General features: G+C 25.9%; 1 protein-coding gene across 1 annotated transcript in view; it reads right to left on the minus strand.

Moving 5' to 3' along the window:
- The window catches only part of LOC112686802, a 252,933-nt gene that overhangs the window by 203,970 nt on the left and 31,218 nt on the right, over positions 1–17,745 (minus strand). The window lies entirely within an intron of this gene.

Raw genomic sequence — 17,745 nt, forward strand, 5'->3', positions numbered from 1 at the left:
AAAAGGTAAATTGCGCGTAATCGTATTTTACTGAAAATTTTTATCGAACTAAGATATCATTTTTTTTCTTTTTATAAACAGAAAAAATCAAATTTTTATTCCTTTTCACTTTTCTAAAAATAGATTGGTGGTTTTGATCATATTATCATACATCATATGAAAAAAAAATCTGTGATAATATAGTTCATAGATATTTACAAAAATAACCATATGCTTCAATATGGAATTATTTTATTTTATCATACCTAATCGTAATAATATAAAACTAAGAGTTAATACTATTATGATTCTTCTACTATAAACTATAAAGTATCGAAATTTTAGATTATATAATTAAGAATATCTTCAAGTTCAAATTTCGAACATACCTTAATGGTAAATAGTTCGGTTCGATTTCATTTCCCTTTTTAGTTCAGTTCGGTTCGACATTCAAACAGTTCGAAGTATCACTAATATAAATATATATATATATATATATAGACAGTATCCTATAACTCATCACTGAATTTTGTATTTATAATGCGCAACTAAATTACACTTTCGTCAACATTTTGAATTTTCATAAAATAATACACGTATCAAATAAATAATACTACGATAAAAAAAAAACGACGAAATAGATGCATTTAAGGATGAATATAAGAACAGAAATAAATATGAAATTATGTTTGTTATGAATTAACAGTTTTCCAAAATGATTCATGATATTGGACAAAATATGAACTCTCTCTCCTTCTCTCTCGCTCTCTCTCTCTCTCTCTCTCTCTCTCTCTCTTTTTCCCTCTTTCTTAAAACTTTTCACAAACTTCAACACTTACTATTGTATTCGTATCTAATACTATCAATAATAATATACTATATATATTAGTAATATCCTGTATATCCGCATTATGGTCATATAAAAATAATAAGAAAAACAATAGCATTAATATCATCGTTTTAAACTTCATCAGCTTTAATCAACAATTTTATTTCATGTTAAATAAAGGTGAACAATTATTTGTTAAATTAATAATCAATTAAAATAATTGTATTCAAACATTTTTAAGTATATTTATTTACTCTATTTCAATTTAAGTTTGAATGATTACCTATGTATCAAAGACGAAACCGCAACTAACTATTAGATACGGTGTTTATTTGAAACCTGATGCCTCATTCACAGTATATTAGTATTATAAGTACTATAAGACATTAGAATATAATGGCTGATCAGAAAAAACAATTGTTATTTCCATTAGTATTTTTTTCCAAATGGAAATAAAAAATAACATAATTGTTATAATGGTATTATGCAGAGATATACAATTTGATGGTGGTGATTTTAGGCATTTTAACTAGACGTGAAAAAAAAAATTTTAAGGTTATAGGCATAAGCATAATTTAAGATTAGTGTTTATATAATAAGTATTTATTTTTTCGGGTACTTTTAACACATTTATAAGTAAAATTATTGTTCGTACGAACGAACAAAAAAAAAACTTATAATATGTATAATCATTGTTAGTATTGCTATTTGCACACAACATATTAACACTAACTATAGTAAAAAGTACCCATAGAAAGTCCAAATCAAATCCTATATATTAATATATTTTTAACATTAATATGTACATTGTTCATTGCCTAGGCTTGTATACATCAAATAATTATTATAAAGATGAATTTAAATTGGCTGTGTCACGAAAACAGATAATTCATTGCAATTCTATAAAATAATATTTTCATTTTAAATTGATTATAAGATTAGAAACCTAATTAATCTTTACTAGGACAGGTTAAAAAGTGCAAGTCCCAATAGTTTCTCAACAAAATGACATATCTTTAATTATATTGTGTACTCATAAAAAATAATAATTGCTAGTATAGGTATGTAATATTTGAACACGTTCATTATTTTTATGAACAAGCATTATTATATTTTCTTAGGTTTTTCAGAAAAACACGAATCTATTTTCAACGAAAAATGTAATAAATCACATATTTTAATACTCTAGATTAGACACAATTTTGAACGTAACAACAATTGACTTGAAAACAATATCCTAAATCCCTAGTACTAAATATAAATACTTCGATACCAATATTAACTGAGAAATTTCTTGAAACTTTCAACGATCATATTGATATGATAATATTATATTAATAATATAATATTATTATACTATATATATTATATATTAATATTATAAAATATTATATTTTCAACTATCAATGATCACGTTGATATGATAATATTATATAAAGCATTTAGAGTTTTGGGTTTTGTTATGAAGTTGACTGAAGAATTTACCATACATAATTCAGTTAACACACTGAATTGTGTGCTAGTACGATCCATTTTAGAGTATGGCTCATCACTTTGAGATTCACATACTGTCAATGAGTTAATTCATCTAGAATAAATGCTTAACGAAAGTTCTTAAGGTTTACGAGTTTTATTTTGAGGAATTCAATGTTTGCCTTGCTATTAAGTTCCTGTCGCAAAGCATCTATAATCATTTGTTTCTTTAGTTGACCGAAGTCAGATATGTAACAAAATATTTTTGAATAGTCTATTATCTAACATTACAGATTTTATTGTTCTCTTATTTCATATAATATTTGAAGTTTCGCAACATTAGACCTGTTTACTTAAATGGTACAATATTTCCCGATTCAAAAGCAATTATACATTAACATAAGCCAATGAAAATCCTATATTTTTTAAATAAAAATTTTAATTTTATATTTTATTTATTAATACCATACTCGAGGGGTAAAGGTGCAGTGGTTTAAAATACTTAATAACTAATAATTCTTTACGATAATTAACTAAATATATGCGAATTCAATTTAAATACACGATCAAAATTAAAGTCGAAATTATGTAATTTGTTACATGGCTTGTACAAACTAAACGATTTTTGTTTAAATTATTTTGTATACTTTTTCAGCAGGATTATTATTATTTAGTATTACCGCTTGCATTAAACTACATAAACCTTAAGTGTAGTTACTATTTTCTTTATTCATGCGTCATAGCTCGTTAATCGAAAATATATAAATAAATATAATAATATATTGTTAATACTCTACAGAACATTAGTTTTTAATAATTGTATGAAATACTATTTCAATAATTTACGTACATACTGCACACCGAGTTAAAAATTTAATTATTCTTTTTATTTTATGACAAAAAAAAATGTATACATATTTTTCTTGGTACCAGTACTATACAATGGTTCGATTTTTACCAGCAAGGAAAAAATAAAACTTTCCTCAAACATTTCTTCATAAGATTCAACTTAATTATAAAAGCTAAGATATAATAATAATAATAGTAATTATTACAATACAATATTTTGGCGCCACGGACACCCGAATCGTCTGCATGGTGGCCAGTGAAAGCCAATGATTGTCTGTGCATCAATCAATAGAATCTTTTCATCGCCACTTGTATTTGTATACTATTAGGTTACCTAATTCTCCGACCAACAAAATAATAAACAAAACAGAAGGCTCTTTCCGTTATATAAAATTAAAATTATATATATATTCTTCGTGTATTATAATTAAATGAGTTCGAAATTCTATACACCTATTGAAACTAGAACAGAATAAAATACTACAAAATGTTTTTAGTACAATTTTGATGAGCAACTAATAATAAAGATATTTAACGCATATCGCTCGTATCAAAGTAATTACTGTGAATTATTTATAATACAAACCATTATAACCCAATAGAACTTTTATAAAACAGAATATGTTTCATAACAATTTAGAAATATTAAAATTTGTAATTATGGTATTAGGTATCAAGAAAACTACACATATTTAGCATATAATAAAGTATTTTTTCGTATATTTTTGAATTTTTGTGTACATATTTAACTATACTTTTTGCATAAAAATTTATGCTATAACTATGACAAATTTTATAATTACCTAGTTAGTATTAACCATTAATTTATAAGTGTTCAAGTGTATACGAAACATTAAGAATAATATAATTAGTTAATTAATTTTAAACAACGCATATGGTATAATATAGATATTAAAATTTCAAATATAAAAAATAGTTTCTTGTCAAGGTAAACTTCAACATTACACAACAAATACAAATACGTGAATTAGTTATAAAATTTGATAATCTATTATATATTTATATTTAACAATATAGTATATATAACAACCATTAAGATCATTTATAGGTACTCACAACTTTTTAATAATTTGACGTGAAAAGAATATACATAATATAATACAATTTAAACTTGTACCACAAATTTTTTGACTACTGTACTCTTATAGAGGTATATATCCAAAATCCAAGCCCAAACGATAAATAGTCTTATGTTAACTAACAATAACTATTCGAAAATAAAATTTTCACGATATATACAAATTGAAACTACATAAATTTTATTCATACCTTGTAAGTTCACTGCTGTCATTTACGATTGTTGGTATTAAATGAAAATGAGTACAAAGTAAACCACGAAGACATTTTTTATTATTTTTTTTTTTTTTTTACATCGAATTAGCATAACGTATCCAACCAATACTACGCAAGCGTTTTTCGGAAGTACTTGAAAACAAAATAAAATATTATTCCAATCAAAAACCTATACGGTAATAATTCAATCTGACTGCTTCAAACATATACAGAAATTAATGCTACCACTTTATAATGGTCAATTGACGAATCGCCTTAATGCAAAATTTTGTTCCGTAATAACTATTGCATAAATTAATAAAAACACATGATCTCCCTTGATTATAATTCGTTGTGACCTTATAATTTTCACTATGATTTTGATTATGTAATATTATATATAATACGTTATTACATTTTACATAGATTTCGAATTGAAGAAAATTCCAGTTTGTAGTACTGCAGTTACAATTTTGACAAAAATTATCAGGTTAATTTTTTTGTTCAACGTCATCGATGTGATATCGCAGAAAAAAAAAATGTATTATTTATTAACTTTAATAAATCAAGATTGGAAGTAAACTGTAGACTCATGAGTTAAGTGCATATTCGGCTATAAGTAATTTAAGACCTTAAACATTTAAATCTGAATTCAGATATAATACATGGTGCCAACATAACGATATATTCCCGGGAGTCTAATGACTACATTTTGATCTAAGTTTTCGTATCATTATATATTATGTAATAACGAAAACTTTAAAGTATATATACTATTTAAACCACACAAACAAGAAATGGTATTTATAAAAAACACTTAAAACTTGATTTTTTTAAATTAAATAAAAATAACTAGAACAAAAAAAAATTACTCTAATCCAACTTCGTTAAATAAAATATACGCGTATAAAATCAACTGTACCGCTATGTAGTCGAGAAAATAATATTATACGAGAGTGGTTTTTTTATCGATTTTACTCTAAATTCATCACGATAAATCGATTATTATATACTGATATTATATAGTGTCTGTTAAATTGCATCATACACATAAACGTATATTTGTTATACATTCTATAAAATGGTAAATATATATGGCAATAATTATTATTACACTCGCACGTGTTCTAAGAGCGGCGTGATACCGTTTGGCGAACATTATTATCGATCAGACTCTTGCGGCACTTCGTATTTAATATTTTGTCCCTCTCTTCGGCCTAATATTTCATATAATAATGCATTCATATATAATAAACTGGAAACTGGTTTCGATGTTTCAAGCAAGGAAATGACCGCGCCGGACATATCTCTAGGACACGTCTGCAGGACTTGAACTACAGCAGTGCACATGAGCGAAACGAAACAGCACTACTATTATTGTACTCGTATTATATATAACAACTGTGCAAGAACAAAATGATGATGAGGTCCACCAAAAAAGGAGGTGAAGAACATAAATCGAAACAAAAAAAGGATAAGTGCGTTAGCAAAAAAAAATAAAACTCTATATAGGATCAAACCCAATATTGTAACATTATATTTTATACTCGTATGTATGCGACAAACTACAAAAAATCAACATACATAATTTATACTACAAATGAATAATGCATTAAAATATGTTAACCAAAAAATCATCATTATTCTAATAATTTTTCGGAAATCAATGACAATTAATAAAATACACATTTGATACGAAAGCAGTACAAAAGCAGTTTATGAAATTTTATAACTAATTATTTTTTTATTTCATTTTTTCCATTTTCACAATATTATTAAGACCATGCAGTTTAATATTAATATGTGTACATAAGGTACTTACATAAATACGACGAAAAAAAACAGAATAAACATGAACGTAATATTTTCAATGATATTTGTCATTACGATTAACTATCGAATATTTAAATCAAGTATACTTCTACAAAACAAATTATTAAAATACCTATTTATGTTTCTTTAAAGTTTAAACGATTACGTAATATGTAGATAAGTAAATGAAAAGTATTAAAATGTATCAATAGAAATATCTAATAATATTTGAGCTCAGTACATAGATAAAAATAAATTTTCACTGTAAAGATTTAAGTTCACTATAATACAGGTTATTGTTTGAATTAAATAAATTGTATAGGTACATTTAAATAATTAAGAATCCACAAGAAAATTTTAAACAGTAAATTTCATTATCTAATTTGTCATGCTTAAATTAAACGTTGAATAATAAGTGTATTAGTAAAAAAAATGAAGGTTATTCAGGACCAATGTGCAAGCAAATCAAGATTATTCAAATTGTATTTTTTGAAATGATTTTTAACAATAATTAATCTTAATTTAAAACTGAAATTATTGATATTTTATATTTCTTTCAACTATTTTTTCTTCACATTTTTGCTGTTGCCTGTTTTTTTATTTTTTTCCAATTAGTCGCAGAAAATATGATTGACGTCATATTTAGTTTTGTCCGAGTTGTCACATGTCGCCATGTTATACATAAAAAATCGAACCATCGTATAGAAATAACATTCTTTCTTTTTTTTTTATTTAAGCTTCTATTGCTTCTCTGAACTCAATTATTAATTAATTGTTCAATAATCTATTGTTAATCGCATTATAATATTCTATAATACGGTAAAAGTAATGGTATAATACTTGTATAAAAATCTAAACATTGCACTTCATCTCATACATATATTGTAATATTATATCATAAATTCAGAAACCAAAATCTATAAATTAATAGCTAGATTAACATTTTCTATCTTAAAGGTATTGGAATTAAAAAAAAAACAAACATCATTAAAGTTATGAGAAACTAATTAATATAAAACAATATATTTCTATGAATCTGACAAATACCTAAATATAATTTGTTAAATAATATATACTACACTGTAATAGGTGCTAGTGCGTTGCAATATAACAAAAGATTTATAAGTACTCATACTTTGCCTTAATTTATTTTTTCTTAATTTAATACATATTTATTTTCAAATACACGTGAATACATTTAAAATGTATACAACAAAATAAATAATACGGTCCCATAATATTAATAATACATTAAAAATAACAGTTAAATTAAAACAAAAAGAAAATATTAAAAAAATATAATGTTTATCTATGTCGTAACATATAATAGACATACGACGTACGGATATGTGTTATTATAAAGCAATGAAAATACCTCAACGTAGTTGCAGTGAACGTGCGTATTAGATACCATGGAAATACTCTCCATGGCCAAGAAATAAGACGAACGCGTACACATCAGGGCAGTATGATTTAACGCGCATTTTATTCATTTCGTCATCGTCGTGTGGGAATAATAATAATAATAAGAGACAACAGATAAATAACAGAATCTCTAGACGAATGTAAGTTTATTCAATTTTATACTTTTTACGTGATTGTCACGCCAAGTCGTGCTGTCGGAGGCCTGGTGCCCGGTCAACGGTATTATACAGTCCGAAGAATATTATTCGCTCCGTAACGTGTGTTTTTCGTACACCAGATGATGATACGAGACAATTTATTTATTTCCTTATTCACGTGGAATTAGTACCTAGTATATAAGATGGTACGCATGATCTACATAACACTGTCTTAGCTAACCAACTCAGCTCGTCATACTATACACAATATAAATGTACCTACTTATAAAGTTATAAATAATGGACATGCAAAGTGAAAATAGAAGGTTCGTTCACAAAACAATAAATCTATATGTGTCAACTACACTCCACAATATTCTTTGTTGATTCACTCGCGTATGATACGTTAAAACTGTGTTGATTTCAATAATCCAAATTACTCACTACATTCAATAATTATAACCAATGTTTTACAAACGAAATTCGAATTCTCAAATATATTATAATGTATTGATATTAATATAATTAAATAATTGTTCAGAAAATTTCATGTTGTACACATTAATTTTTAACTAAATATTATTATTGATTTAAACTATATAACTTAACAGGACCGGCGGTACCTTTTGCAAAACTCTGATCAAAACTTATTTTACCAATAACCATAATCATCTGTAGACCGATAGACTGTAATTTTATATGATAATATGTAATCCAATTCCTCGGTGACAGCTGCACACCATATCGGGTAATAACTTAATTTAAAAAATAAATAAATTTAAGAAATGCAATAAGATAAACTTTCTAAGTATCCCGGTTTCCATATCGTGCGACGTGCCATACGTGTCGTCGTTGGTGCATTCATGGCATATTAAATATAATATAACATTATTCTTTTAATTTGTTTTGTTATATGCCAACGGATTCATCAAGAAATCACACTCGCTAGGCGATTCACGGGTTTCACGTTTTATTTTATGAGATTTTCATACAAAATATTTTTTCAATTCAAATTTTAAGTACAAAGCCCTGGACAAATGCCCCATTTTGCCTACCCCTAACACCGGCTATGTAACTTAAATTTACAATAAACAAATCCTAATGAAAAATTAGCAAATAAATAACGATTTCAACGTTCATCCATACGCAACAATCGTACTGAATAATTTTAAGAAAGAATGATTAACGTTAAACAACTGAATTATACTATGTGTACGAGACATAACACTAATATTGTCCATTGGCTATTGGTTACGATTTTTCCTCTTGTCCACTGGGTTAATGCAATGCATACTTATTCGAATAATATTTATATTTGTTCTTAAAAATAATTTCCATAATATTTTCGACACATTAAACAGCAGTTATTCTAGTGCAGTTAGTTACATTGATGTACGACATTATAATGTAATAATCGTAAAAATAATAATAATATTTTACACCCAAAAGTTGGATGTATAAGTGAAGATGCTTTATACGTGGTTTCCTATAAAATTTTGGATGACGTCCCACATACTTGGTGTACGGAGTACACCTCGATCGGATCCAAAATAGACAAACGCATTGTATCCGTCTTTAGTCAGAAGAGGTCCGTACCGGACGCCACGTCGTCTCGGTTCAAGTGAACCACTACTCATCTCCCCGGAGCGTGAAAAGAATAATGGTCGGGTGAATGAAATACAGAATGAAAAAAAAAACAAAAAACAAATCGTGATGCTTTGTTGGCCTCCTGTTGTAGCTTGTAAACGATGCGGTTACCTATTTTTTTTCCATTTTTATTTTTTGCGGTTTTTTTCTTCAAAATAATGTACTAACTATGTCTGTATATCTATAGGCGTGTATGGATTGTCGCACAGCAGCGACGACGATATAAATCATGCTTCCGTAGGAGCTGCCGAGAAGTAAAACGAACATAGTGGTGCCACCATTCGTATAAACATATGCATGTACCACTAGTCGGTGACAAATGATCTTCCGACCAAACTCCGTGGAAGGTCGTTTACGGTCTGCTGGGTATCTTAAAAAATAATTCGTAGGCAACGCAATTCCATTGATAACGTCATAGACCATCCGTAACGGTGACGAAACCGATGAAAACTAATTCTACCATAGTTAAGGACTTATCTGCGTGCACACGAAGTGTACTGCGCCACCGTGGACCACCGTAGGCTTAACGATTATAACACACAAAGTGAACGTTTAAATAATATTAGTAATGCTCGAAAATATCACATAACCAGTAGTAGTGTTAGAATTTAATTTGGTTTACATTTTTCATACAGTAATTTTAACATTCTAAAGGTTTCTATTACTTGTCAGTTTTCAAAATATATTCACGAAGTCGTACTATTGCGTCTTAATTAAAAATATATGTTAAAAAAACTACAGCACTCGAGTGATACTTGTAAAAACACAAGTCAAAACCGAATTCTTTAATTATATCGAAATATATGTACTTAATATTTACAATAGTTATTTATTGCCTTAATTTGTCAACTAAAAAAATGATAATATGATTTAGTGTAATTATTAAAACAAGAAAAATATTACTTATCTCCAAAAATTAATTTAAAATATCATAATTATTTTTAAAATCGTTTAGAAAGTTGAAATACTAATCCGACTAGTTTGTGCGGGTCAGATACAGCAAAATTATGTCGGATAAATGTCATAGATAAAATACATACACGTACATACATATCACCAAATTAAACTACTACGATACTGCGTCTTTACTGCACCCATGACCGACAACAATGGCATCCGCGTGGGCTTCTCAACACACAAATGAGACATGAAATTATAGTAAACACACCGTCAATATAGTATATGTTAATATAATATAAATATATGAACGTGAAAATAACAATAATATTGTATAATAGCTAATAGATAACTGCAATATAGCTTGTAACTAAATGCTGCGAATGTTTATTATGTATATATATTCTGTAATAATATTTAAGTGAAATTTATGAATACAAAACCGTCAAATGTCTTGAATAGTACTTTACTAATACTTTTACTTATATGGAATTTCGTACACTATTTTTTTATTCGTTCCTTACTCACCCATACAGTCACTGGAATTTTTTCACTTTAAAAATAAATACCGAGTGATTTTAAATATATACCTACTCGCTGTGGTACCTACCGCATGTGAAATCACAACTTCTGTTTACAAATTAAAAGTAAATATTATTAATAATGTATTTTTTTTTTTTTAGTAATTAAAACTAAAATATCAATTTATAATAATGTTCAAATTTATTTGTACACAAAAATTATAAAAATGTCATTACGTTTAGCGTATTATAGCAGTATTTATACATATGAATGAAAACGAATAATAATTATAATTGTTTCCTAAAATAGAAGTTGTCGATCAAATTAACTTTAAACGTTATAAATAATAATTTAATTACACGTTGAAGTAAACAAACACAATAAACACCTAATGCATGTAATATATTAGTGTACCCGAACAAATTAATAACGTGTCGAACAAAAGTTTTATAAAACACTAATACCAATAGTATTTTTCAACCCCCCTTAATCGTCACATAAGACATTAAGGCAGTAACATTATTTTTTTTCTCTCTTCGACTGTTCGGCGTGTAAATGAGCTGTCCAGAATATTACTTATATAAAGACTACGTCCGACGTCGTCGTTTGTTAATGACTAATGAGATTTTTATCGTGAGTTACTTACTTGATGGATCAGGTGATGGTCGACAAATCGTTTCAACTGTTTAGCTACTTATTTTACTACTACTTATTTTTACTAATAGCGTCAATATAAATCTATATATATTTACTGTATTATTATTACAAAATCATCAACAAATTATTATTCTTAATATGCACTGTACACCGTGATTCCTATAAAATAACGTGACAGGCTTAGTATAATATTATAGGATTTGGTGGATGAAACGATATAAACATTGAGGTCAACACTAAATTATAAAGCATAACTCACATCAACAGTTATGGAATCCGACTGTAAAAACAATTCTCCTTTTAAATCATATTAACACGACTTACACGAACATATTTTACGTCATCAAACAGCCATTACTAATACATGAAGATATACATAGGTAGATGTTATAATACAACACATGGGTAGAGACACGTTTTTTATTTCAATATTTTAAAGTATACTCAATCATTTATTTAATCGTATAATCGCAAAGAAACTGATATATATTATATAAGTATTCATTATATTTTTTTACGATTTATTTACAACAAAGCAAAACATTAAATAAGCGCACTGATGTTCATAACTTCAAGTATTTCAATTATAATTAGTAACAACTAAACTAAGTATATGAATAGGTTTATTAAGTTTTACACTTCACTCTCATTTCAAATATATATAAATATATATGTGTGTGTGTGTGTGTGTGTGTGTGTGTGTGTGTAAGCTTAACAAAGTCCAATAAATTAATATTGTACAATTTAAAAATAATTACTTTGGTTCTTTATTTCTTTTTTATTCTTTATTGATTTTAATTTTTAAGAAAAAAAGTAACAACATTATTTAAATAGGATTGAAATACTTGAAATACTTATTATTCAAGAAAGTATAGTGCTAAATGAATTCAACATAATTATGAAAAATAGTAAGAATAGATCTTGAAAATTGATTCTACCGCAAGAAAAATAAGTTACAGAATTTAATTTATTTAAAAGAAAATGTTGATTGTACATCTGATTAACAAATTTTTTGAGCCAGTAGTTATAAGATATTCTGATAGAAAATGATTTCTCTTGATTATCAATTGATTTCAATAGTTTAATTTTTAATAGAGTAGCTACAGAGCTTTTTATAGTAGATAGGATACAAACCTATCTTAATATAATAATAATAAAAACAACGATAAAAACATATAAAAATAACCTCATTATTTTAAATCCTACATATTTTTTTTATTCTTCTCAAAATCTCAAAGATGAAAATAAATTATCAATCAAAATAAAATAATTAATTTAACTTTTTAATATTATTTTTTAACCAAAACAGTGTTGCGTCTATATAAAATGAAAATAATATACTTTTGATGTAAAAACAAATAAATTAAAACCGTAGATGCATAAAATGTACAGTATTAAATGCCTTTCGATAAAAAACAAAACAATACAGACTTCCTGTACAGTCACGCTTGTTCTTATTTTAACCTTATTGTTATTATTCTTCGATTGCGCATCGAGGACACTTGAACGTGCAGTTGTAGCAAAAAAAAAAAAAAATAATACGTGCAGCTGTATTTTTGGCGACTTTCTGTTCAGATACGAAACAGAACAAGATTAAAAATAATACATTTAATATAGATGCACACATTGTTTTATAGTTTTTTTTTTTTTTTTTAACGGTAACGTTTTAAAAAAATATATATATTTAGATTAATTTTAAAAAATTGTATAAAGGAATCCTAACTTAGTTACTCGAAATGTATCAGGGAAAATGAGCTTAGATATTAATTATTTTCAACAGTTGATTAGTTATTTCTTATCAGTAAACAATCCAAGGAGAGCAACTTACCTAAGGTTAATTATATTTTGTTTATAGTGTTATGCGTGGACAATAATACAAAACATGCACGAGGAGTATACCTATATATTATGTTTACTTATTTACCTACATTTAAGTGTGAAATAATATTACAATACTATATTATATATGAATTATAAAACAATGTCATCCTATATTTCTAACAGTATAAGATTATTAGCATATAACTAAAATTTAAGCAAAACATTAGTTGACTAGATACCGTAATTGTAGAGCAAAGGTTCGAAATTACTTTAAAATATTTCAAATAGACAAAATAAGCGTTAATGAACTAAAATTATAAAATTTCACGTAAATATAATTTACAAGAATCGATTGAGAACCGTGTAAGAATTAATAAAATATAAAACTGATATAAAGTTCATGCGCTGTTCGGGAACCGTTGAATACATAAACATTTCTGATTATTGACCCGAGCAGGCGTATTACCATAGTAAATTAAAAAGTGTTACCAAGGTCTTTCAATGTAAATATTAAACATTGAGCAAAAAATATGTACATACATCTTCTTTTCTTCTTTTTTAGTTTCGGCCTTTAAGACCATACTGACAACGATAAACTTTGCTACCTATCCCTAATTCTCCGTTGCTTCTCTCCAATTGGTACCAGGCTCTATCCTTTCAACTTCTCTTTTCACACCATCTTCCCATCTTAGCTTGGGTCTACCTAACGGTATTTTTCCTACAACTTCTTCTTCGATCACCCGTTTGACCAGAGTACATGAGTACAGAGTATATGTACATACATATATATATATTAATATTATAAAAGTACTAATGGCGTAACGTAGCAATATCTAAACTCACGACACATTTCCCAAGAGCCATTGTAGCTTTAGAAGTCCACACAAGAATGTACACTAACCTGTCCGATGAACCTCAAAGAATATTAGTACATAATAGAGAACAGTGAACACGACACTTAGTTACGACACTCATAGTTAGCGGTGAATCTAAAACTATTGTAATGATTCCTTTACGAAAACAATAAAAACTTATATGTGTATAATATTGTATTATATTTTATATAAATCACAAATTCTAACTGTGAGAATTTTCGTTTAATTTCTACATATATATATATATATATATATATATACATTACTACGGTAGTTTCGATTAGAATCTGCAACGCGTTCAAAACAATGGACAGTCGACAATGCTAAAGATTTTAATGGACCATCAAGTAAAAAAAAACCCAAAACATGCAAAACATGAAGATGCAGCGTGAAATTTTTTATTGTCGTTGTCTACTTTCAGAAAATAAAATCCCATACTAATTATAGCACACATTTGACAGGAAATTCTTAGTTACTTATGGTTTTATTTTTAAAAAGTAACTCTACTACACAGAAATAATATAATATGATATAAGCGAATAATATATTATACCTATAAGTATATAATATCAGAATATATTATGAGTATCATACATCATATATTTACAAAAAAATTTAAAAAAAACTATAACGTATCGAAATATTTTTCTTAGTACTGCATTATTATTCATACTACTGCACTTATGCAATCGAACAGCCCTTTGTGTGTGTGTGTAATATATGATAAACACCACCGTGACATAATATAATATTTTATAACCAGATTCCATGTACTTTCTTGTGTTTACGTCAGTTATTTGCATGAATCGTAGTAGTTTGTGCGCACGACAAGCGAAAAATAATTATGTATCATACGTATCAATACATTTGTATACAAAAAACAACAAATAATATTATTTTCCTATAATAAGGGAAATCAACTTTGCGGCATATAACGAGGCTAGTTAAAATTGCCAATAAGTTAAATCAATTTATGTTTAGTACGTATTTACATTGCTAAAGTAACGAATACACGCTTATAGAGAGAGAGGAAAAATGACAAAATGACAACAAATCATAATGATATTATTGTTATTTTGTTATTTTTGCAGTATCTGCACTTTAATTACTTCATATGCCTTAGACAAACAATTATTACACATCAGAATCTTGATTATTATTAAAAACAAATTCTTGTTAGTTGGTGCCAATTTACACAACTTTTTGTGCCAAAATAATAAATACATTCGTGTATAAGGAATTAAGGTTGATCAGCAAAATATAATTAACATAAAGAATAAATAAGCATTAGATGTCGTAAGCGTCAATATGATTTTATACATTATTTCATGATAATTAATGTCTATTGACTATTGAATATTTTAATTTGTTGTTTACTGTAAAGTTAAAATTAAAAGTTATTTATTAGCCTGGTTTATAAAATAAATAACAGCCATTGGTTTCAAAATATAAATTCATTAGTAAATAAAATAATATTCATTTACAATGAAATTATTATTATCCACCCCGTCTATATAATAGTCTCTTATTCTATCTTATTATAGGTAGGTACGTAACAAAATGCAAATTAGGGAATGCAATTCAACAGATTAAGTAAATTCAATCCAGTCAAAAATCTATTCTGTATAAACATAAAGCACTTATTTTAATTTTAATTTGCATTCATGTTCAAGTGTTTTAATTCAATACATCATACTAGATTAAACATAAATTTATTTTGTACGTATTTTAACGTAATAATATCATGTAATTGCAATATTAACCTAATATAAAGTAATTTTAAATACCTATTTTAGCACAAGATGTTTATATTACCATACATATAAATAAATAAATTATATCATTTGCAATTGGAAGAATACCAATAATATATTAGCATTTAATAACACTGAATAGTTTAACCGAAATATTTAAAAATCATTTTTTAATATCAAGTGCTTTGAATTTGTTTTTATGGTTCATGTAAGACTTTAAGACAATTTAACTTTTGACCTAATATTTTCTGAGTCCCTACAAGTATTTATAAATTGGTTTAAAAACATTATTATTCTATAATCCTATTATGATTGAAATAACAATGGTATTATCCTTCATTTTCAAGACAACTAAATCTTTTTTTTTAAACAACTAAATCAAAAATCATCCCAGACTCTTAATATTTGATTGGTATTGATTAGTCAAAAATTATAATACAATATTATGATAAATAAACCTATACTCATCAGTTTTATTAATAACTAAATAATAAAATAATATTTTCTGTATACATTTACTAATTATATATAGTTTATATAAATTAAAATATCAAACATTTGGTTATTATAAAGTAATTAAATATTTTATGTACTTAATATTGACCTAAGAAATATAATTTTAATATTATCAAAATTAATAAAAAAAAAAAAAATAGAATTTTCATATTTTTACTAATATAGAAACTGTAGAGATATATCTTGCTCATGTAATAAATTGTATAAAATCAAAACAATTTTCGAATAAAGAATAAAAATTTAAAATAATAATAAAATTTATTTTTTAACTGAAGTGTAAAAATAAGCGTTTCCTTGTAATATTATTATAAAATCATTATAAACAGTTTTTCTGTGATAATCGCTGAACATTTAGCATTAAATTGATCTACAGTGATTTTACTCCCAGCTTATGAATGTGTTTGTCTAATGTATATGTGTATTATAGTCGCCGCATAATATATTTTAACTTTGTTAACAATTGATATTATTTTTATTTAAAGAAGTTTAAAATATTATTTACTTGTGCTATTTTTTGTTAATTTCTTTGAACTAACTAAATTTTAACTAAACTAGCTGATTAATTTGTATCTGCTATATTATTAATCAACTATTAATATTAAATACAGTTAAATTAAGTAATATAACATATATAACATATTTGTATATTGTTATTTATTACTTATTTATATTATACAGTAGTATACAGTATAGTATACAGTAGTAATAGATTTACTTGGTCATATGAAAAAAGTTAATAAAGATATGTTGTACCATATGAATAACGATTAATATAAATCATTAGATTTTTAATTCTAATAAAAAATACTGTTTGTTAAAGGTCTGTAATAATCTTAAAAACTTTGACTTTAATTTTGATGATGAATCTAAACAAGGCGTTTATGTTTATGTATCTAATTAATAAATTGTGTATTTAGTTTTATAAGAAATTTTATTTATATTCCAACTAATTAGTTATTGTATGTTATGTAAAAAAATAGTCATTATATCCTATTATAATTCTTATGCATTCTATTGTATTTTATTTAGGCGTTAATGAATTTATTATAATTATTATTATTATTTGTATCTTGAAGTTTTCTAAATTTATGTACGATTACCAAGTATACCATTGTTTAAAATATTTTACTTTTGTAAATGATACAACTTTATTAAGTTATATGAAGCTATCCTATAAATATGTATGAATTATTAAGATCCCTTCTATATAAGAAAATTTAATGTACACCACTGTCTACTTGAATATCATGATATTTTAT

The sequence above is a fragment of the Sipha flava genome, unplaced genomic scaffold (genome assembly GCF_003268045.1).
Source record: "Sipha flava isolate LNK unplaced genomic scaffold, YSA_version1 324_pilon_pilon, whole genome shotgun sequence".
Lineage (NCBI taxonomy): Eukaryota > Metazoa > Arthropoda > Insecta > Hemiptera > Aphididae > Sipha > Sipha flava.